This window comes from Meriones unguiculatus, chromosome 1 (genome assembly GCF_030254825.1).
Source record: "Meriones unguiculatus strain TT.TT164.6M chromosome 1, Bangor_MerUng_6.1, whole genome shotgun sequence".
Taxonomy (NCBI): Eukaryota; Metazoa; Chordata; class Mammalia; order Rodentia; family Muridae; genus Meriones; species Meriones unguiculatus.
In genome coordinates, this window is record NC_083349.1 from 198988816 (window position 1) to 198996617 (window position 7802).

Sequence of the window (7802 nt, forward strand, 5' to 3'; positions counted from 1 at the left end):
CCAACAAAAGCACAAAAATACATATGCTTTCTCATTAGAAAATGATCCAAATGGGTAACTTTATTAAATACATAGCAAATAAAAGTGAAAATGAAGAAAAGGTGAAAGAATAACAAATAGCAGACAGATAGCTAGCAAAACATCTTCACACCAGGTGCTTACAACATTCAGCAAACTACAGTTGCCTGGTAGAGCAAGCAAAAGTAGCATCAAGCTAATAGTTATAACACTCAGCAGAGGTAGGCAGATCTCTGCGAGTTCAAGGCCAGCGTCTGATCTACAATGTGAGTCCGGGACAGCCCAGGCAGAGAAACCCTGTCTTGAAAAACAAAAAAAAAACAAACAAAAATCAGCAGAAATAACATGGGAAATCCCACTATAGTCACTGATTGAGAATCCCAGGAAGAGTACTGAGTTCTCTCCATAGATGGCCTTCCAGCATTTCTTTTACACTGCAGGTATTTTTATACCACAGAATAAACAATAGTAATGTCTGTTGGTAATGGCTTACCTCCTGGCTCTTCTCAAGAACAGTGTGGTTTCTTTGTTTGGTTGTTTGTTTGTTTGGCTGGGTGATTTGTTTTGTTTTGTTTTTTGTTTTGTTTTTGTGACAGGATTTCTCTGTGTAGCTTTGCCTGTTTTGGAACTAGCTCTGTAGACCAGGCTGGCCTTGAACTCACAGAGGTCCACCTACCTCTGTCTCCTGAGTGATGGGATTAAAGGAGGGTAAAGAGAGGGTAAAGGGTAGAAAGGACTATGTATGAAATTGTCAAAAATCAAAAAATTTAAATACATGACAATTTACCAATATTATTTACATTTTGTTGTTTCATCGTTTATGGGAGACACTTTATGTTTTGAAAATTAGGAGATGAGTCTCCAGCCATTCCATGGAAAGCTCAAAGTGTGAACTATGAATTACAAAACAAAACACTGCATTCAGTTCTCACTGTCTCCTTTAGTATCAAGATGTTAGGGAAAGGACAGACCAGGAGAGATAACTAGTTTATGACATTGTGAGGTCCCCAAATGCAGATCCAAGCAGGTACTAGTATAAATTTAAGAATGTTGATTTTCAAAAATGGAGACAAGAATAATTCCTGCCTCCAAGGGTTATTCTGAAGTTAAATGGGTTAGTACTCATTACTCATGCAAAGTGAGTGCTTAGTAAAGCACTCCACAAGGGACCAGCGATTGGATCAACAGAAAAAGGTGCTTGCTGCTAAAACTAGAGTTCAATCTCCAGGACCCACATGGAGAAAGGAAAGATCCTCTGACCATACATACATACACCATGGCACATGTGCACACACACACACACACACACACACACACACTCACCAAATAAATTAACAAGCAAACAAGTTTCCATTAAATTATCATTATTTTAAGTTTTCTTTGTATATAGGTAGGTGTGTAAGGAGGAGCCCTCATTTGTTTATACATGTGATTGTGGAAAGGAAGCCCCTGGAATTCATCTTCCCAGCCCCTCACTGCCAGCACTGGGGTCACAGGTATATGCCAACACCCATAGCTTTTATTTGAGTTCAAGCCCAGCCTGGCCTACAGAACGAGTCCCAGTGAAGGAAGGGCTACACACACACACACACACACAAAAAAAAAAAAAAACTGTCTTGGAAAAAGAAAAGATAAGAACAGTGAAGAGAGTATCTGGAATCTGATTCCACCATTTTAAATTTACTCAAACTTCAGTCTTTCATGCTTTCTTCACCTTTAGTCATGTTTCTCCACTAGTGATAGATGCCACCTTCCTAGCTGCTTACACTTCTCTGAAACATCATAATACTATTTATTCTACTTTTTAATTTAAAATTTTTAATAATTTATTCACTTTATTTCCCAGTTGTAGCCGTTCCTTCCCTTGTCTCCACCCAGTTCCACCCTCTCTCCCGCTTCCCCCTTATTTCCCTCCCATATTTCTCAGAAAGGGGAAGCTCTCCTGCCCTATAGACCCTTGATAGACCACAGCCTATCAAGTCTTATCAGGATTGCCTGCATCTTCTTCCTCTGTGGCCTGGCAAGGCCACCCCACCAGGAGGAAGTGATCAAAGAGCAGGCCACAGAGTCCATGTCAGAGACAGCCCCTGCTCCCCCTATGAGGGGACCCACATGGAGACTGCACTGCCTATCAGCTACATCTGAGCAGGGAGTTTAGATCCTTTCTATCCATGGTCCTTGGTCGGTGCATCAGTTTCTGCAGGCCTCCATAGGTCCAGACCTATTGGCTCTGTTGGTCTTCTTATGAAGCTCCTGTCCACTCTGGGTCCTTCTATTCCCCCACTCTTTCCTACAACTACTTGTGCTCTGCCCAAAGTTTAACTGTGAGTCTTAGCATCTGCTTTGATCCCCTGCTGGGTGGAGGACATTTATGGTAGGCTCCCACCCTGTTCCCTCTCTTCCCTGTTCTCTCTTCCAGTGTCTATTCTATTTGTTCTTCTGAATGAGAATTAAGCATCCTCCCTAGGGCCCTTCTTGTTGTTTCACTTTAGGACTGTGGATTGTACTATGGTTATCCTGTATTATATGGCTAATATCCACTTATAAGTGAGTATATTCCTTGGGTCTTGTCGCGCGCAGCCTTCGCCGATAAGGATGACGCGGCAACCGAAGATTTGTCCAGCAGAATCTTTATTGTAAAGCTCTTTTAGGTAGATGGAGAAGGACCCCAAACCCCAAGCGCGCTCTGCTTAAATAGCCTGCAGGGCGGCGTGCTCGTCTGTGATTGGTGCTCCGCACAATACCTAATTAGCATGTGTTCTCTGATAGGGAGAGCACTCAAGTCTGTGATTGGTGCTCCGCACAATACCCAATTAGCATGTGTTCTCTGATAGGGAGAGCACTCAAATCCGTATTTGCATGTTGTGCGCATGCGCCGCTGTAAGGCGAGTTCTAGCAGGAAGCCAGCGCCATCTCGTAATGGCGAATGCGGCTCCCGACAGGGTCTTATTCTGGTTTTGGGTTACCTCACTTAGGATTATTTTTTCTAGTTCCATCCATTTGCCTGCAAATTTCATGATTTGCTTGTTTTTAATAGCTGAGTAGTATTCCATTGTGTAAAAGTACCACAATTTCTATATCTATTCCTCCATTGAGGGACATCTAAGTTGTTTCCAGATTCTGGATATTATGAATAAAGCTGCTATGAACATAGTTAAGCAAATGTCCTTGTTGTATGGTGGATGATATTTTAGGTATATGCCCAGGAATGGTATAGCTTGTCAGAAGGTAACTTGATAGAGTTGGTTCTCTCATTCCATTAAATGAGTCCCAGGGATTTAACTGAGGTCATCATGCTTGGCAGCTATAACCTTTACCCACTGAGTCATCTTTCTGGACTAGAAGGGTACATTCTAATGATGAAAGGGCACAAGAAATACATGAAGCAATAAAATGTAACTCATAGTAAAGTCCATGAAATGGGTCCGTATAATAACAGCTCTAAGAACATCTAGCTATCTGTCTATCATCTTTTTCTCAGTAAGGGTACAAGAGATGGAAACTAGGACTTCATGCATGCTAGGCAAGTGTTCTTCCAGGGCGACCGCAGCCAAGAGAACATCTAAGTGACACTCTGAACTGAGACCTAAAAGGCGGGAAGGAGCAAGTTCAACAAGAATCCATGGCAGAATGACTCAGTAAAACTACAAAGAAATCAATAAAGAGGCCAAGATGGGCAGAGTGGTTAGACAAAGGACAGAGGGAAGACATAAATTTAGAAAGGCATCCGGGGTGTTTAAAGCACAGGAATGCTGTTGGGTTTGATTGTGGGTTGCTTAGAAAGCATTAGCAGAGCACTAAAGAGTGTTGAGATGGACTCTAATTCACATTAAGAAAGTGAGTCCAGAGTCTGTGTGTAGGGTATGCAGTACAAGGGAGCATGATGGAAAGATTGTGTGAGTGGCTCCTATAGTAACCAATGTGAGTGGTGATGATGTTCTGAGGTATAGTGGTCATGGAGATGGCAGACAAGGATATATTAAGGGATTCACCATATTGATGGAGCTGAGAAGGCTGATAAGCAGATAGGTTTTCAGGTATAAAAGCAACAGATAAATCTAGAAAGATCTGGGCTGTGAGCCTGTGCAACTGAGTGCTGTGTGCTGCACTGAGTGGTATCCCGGTTTTTGTTTTGTTTGCAGGGAAAACTCAGTTTTGTTTGTGACGTAGATGTTGGATACCTGCCCTTTTGTGGGTGTTGCCCAGGATATCATTGGAGAACGCAAATATCCCCAACTAGAAATTCTATGCCTAGGAGTTTGGGAAGGTAGGCTCAGGATGCTCCTCAAAAACTGCTGCAAAATAACCTCTGATGCTAGAAGTCCCCTTTGAGCAGCCTGCTGTGCTAAGCCAGTGGAGCATGCACGCCTGTCCTGCTGAACTATTCGCAGGTGAGTTGTTCCTGGTTCTAACCCATTTGGGGCTGGGAGGGAAGAGGCATCCTTCCACTCAACCACTGCAGCAAATACTGCCCTTCAGTGTTGAACAAACCAAGGTATTTTGTCAAAGCTAAACCCACTTTTGGGAGTGTCAGCGATTTTGAAACAGAGCAACACTGCGGCAGAGTGCTGTCCGTGGTGCTGAACCAAAGACCTCGTGGGGCTGCCCTGTCCGTGGTGCTGAGCCACTGGGCAGTACGTGCGGGGTTGGAGGGGCTAAAAGATGTTTGCTGCCGTGCGTTGTCCGCGGTGCTGACTCACGCGTCATGAATTGCCTCTAACCTCAGACTGGTTTCTACATGACCTGACTTTCATGCTGGTTTTACACAGTACAACAGAGAGGCTTCCATACAGACACCTCAAGTAATGAGGTAAAAAAAAAAAAAAAAAAAAAAAAAAACACTGTTGCTTGGAAACACAGCTTCTTTGGGGACTGTAGGGAGTGTGGAACAAAAGCTAATTAAAGAGTCAGCTTTAGTTCTAAGGAGAGTAGGCCCTTGCCTCAGCCTCTGTAAAATTTATTAACAAAATATCCTTGGCATGAAGAAACGGAAGCTGAGGGAACGACCTGCCCCAGGTTCAGGCTGTTAATTATCTTTAGTGGAATAAAGTGTACACATGAGTTCTTAGTTGTTTTTTTAATGTTGTGAGGTGGGTCACAAGAAAGGTGTGGTTTCTGGAAGCTAAGGACATGGCTCAGTAATTAAAACCACCTGCCATGCCAGTGTGAGGACTGTTATTAAGATCCCAAGCACCCATGTGGATGCCAGGTGAGGGTGGCAGCCTGCCTGCATTCCCAGTGGGCTGGGCAACAAAGACAGGGATTCCCCAGAGCAAGCAGGCTATTCAAAATGGTGAGCTCTGGGTTCATGTTTTCCAATGTTCAAAGTAATATGTAGTCATGATGTACCTCTGTATATTGACAATCACATCCCTCTCTGTTTTGAATGTGTAAATGTGTGTTGTGTATGAGAGGCCCTGCCTTGATATAAAAGTGGAGAACACTTGAGAAAGACATCTGACATCAACTTTGGTCCTCCACACACATGTTCACCTTCACACATACATGCACCTATGCACAAACAACATACACACATACACATTTCAAAAAGAGAAGGATGAGATTGTCAATTTATACAGGTATATCATGTTACTTTGAACATATTACTTTGAACAATGGAAAAATGAGCTTTGAATGGTATTTTCTTAATGATTAAAAGGTTTGTGATTTAAAAGTGTGTCAGGTATCTTCAAAATGTAACCAAAACTGTCTTGTAAAGTATCTTTGTTATCTTTTATAACCCCCCTTAGGTGAAAAACAGACATACCCACTATCTTTTTAGTCTTGAATTATGTTCTGATTGTGTGGTCTCTTTAAGAATAAGTCATTGGAATAAAATCCAATGGCACTGATGAATGAGTAAATGAATGAATGCCTAAATGAACAAAGATTTGGTCACCAGGAATGTCCCTGAGGAGAGTTCAAACAGCAAAGATATGGGGAACCTGTGTCCAAAACTGTCCCCACTTGTAATGCAGCATTAATGCCTTTAAATTATTTTTAACTTATATTGTGGAGGTCAGAGGACAGTTTGAGGGATTTGGTTCTCTTCTTCCACTATGTGGGTCTCAGGGATTGAACTCAAGTCATCAGTATTGGTAGACAGTGCTGACCCATCTCACCATCCTTTGAAGCATTTTCTTTTACCGATGAACATCTCAGTCAAGCTGTCTGAGTGTCTGTCACTATTTTCTCATTTCCAGAATGAGGAATTGGAAGGACAGAGGAGTCAAATAACACTTGCTCAGAGCCACTAAACTAGGTTCAAAATCTTCTTCTCACTTCTTCTTGAAACATACTTCAAATCTTCACAGTTCAACATGGCAATGGGAGCTCCGATCATGATGAGTTTATAAGCTCTACTGTACCCCAGACCTCCACACAGCTGACCTTGTGCATGGTGTTCTGTCAAAGAAACAAAGATGTACCTCCTCCTCCCACAAGCTTGTAACAATTGCCGCAACTCTCAAAGTACTAGCACTGCTAATGATACTAAATTATTACTCAGGATTCTAACTCTAGGCCACAGACTCTCTGGGTCATAGCACCAGGAATCACAGAATCGTGGCAGGAATCTCAAGGTGGCAGGAACCTAAAATAGCTGGGCACATTGCATCCTTAGTCAAGAGCAGACAGGAAGGACTGAAAACATGTTTATCATTCAGCTCTTTTTCTTCAGACTTAAGTGGTCTGAGACCCCAGCTCAGAACATGGTGCTCAGTGGGCTAGGTCTTCCCACATCAATTAATGTGCCAAGACAATCTGCACATACATATGCTGGGTAGACCTGTGAGCCAGCCCAATGCAGATAGCATCTCATTGAGACTCTCTTCCCATGTAATTCAAGATTGTATCAAGTTGAAAAAAACTATCCTACCTACCTTTGCACACTTTCTTAAAAAAAATTCTGATTCAAATGGCTTATAACATGGTAATATATATAACCATCATTTGTGAAATTCTTGTTTTCCATGCAGTCACTAATACTGGAGATTGTTGTATTTCTACAATTCAAATTTAATTCTTTGGGGGATGGTAGATACATGATCACATTAACATGCATTTCCTTGACTACCAATGAATTATCATTTTCAGGAAATAATCGTAGAAATTTCCCACTAGCTGCTTATATTTAAAACTGCATTTTCTCACTTCAGTTGCCAGTGTCCTGCTAGGGCTCAGCCCAGAGCCTTGCCAAATCCAGGCAACTGTTCCACATTTGAGCTTCATCCCTAGCCCTGTAATATTACTTTGAATATCAAGGGCTATCCCCCTTTGTTACATGTGTTTTCTTCAGACTCATCTTTATCATTTTGTGTGTGTGTGTACTTGTGTGTGTTCACATCATTTTCAAAGAACCTTTTGTCATCTTCTGGGTTACCTATAATGCTTAAAGTTAATCTCAAGCCAGGGTTGCAGTACTGTCAATTTCCCATGTATTGCTACATTTTAAGTCTTTAATCTGTTAGGCTTCCATGAGTGTGAAAGCACAAATATGTGTTTTTCTAGAGAGGTAAGTGTCCCAGTGAAATTTGGTCTACCCATCTTTTCCCTACTGCAATTGAAAAAATCTAGCATTAAACATAAAAAATCCAAAAGCTCTCCAAACACCCCTGAGTAAGACTGCCCACACAATTTGGGATGGTGAGATAGCTCGGCAGATAAAGGTGTGCAAAGGTCTGACAAACCTGAGGTTCATCCCCAGATTTCACAATGTGGCAGTAGAGAGCCAACTCATGAGTGTTGTCTTCTCACCTTCCACAGATGCTGTCACATACACCTTC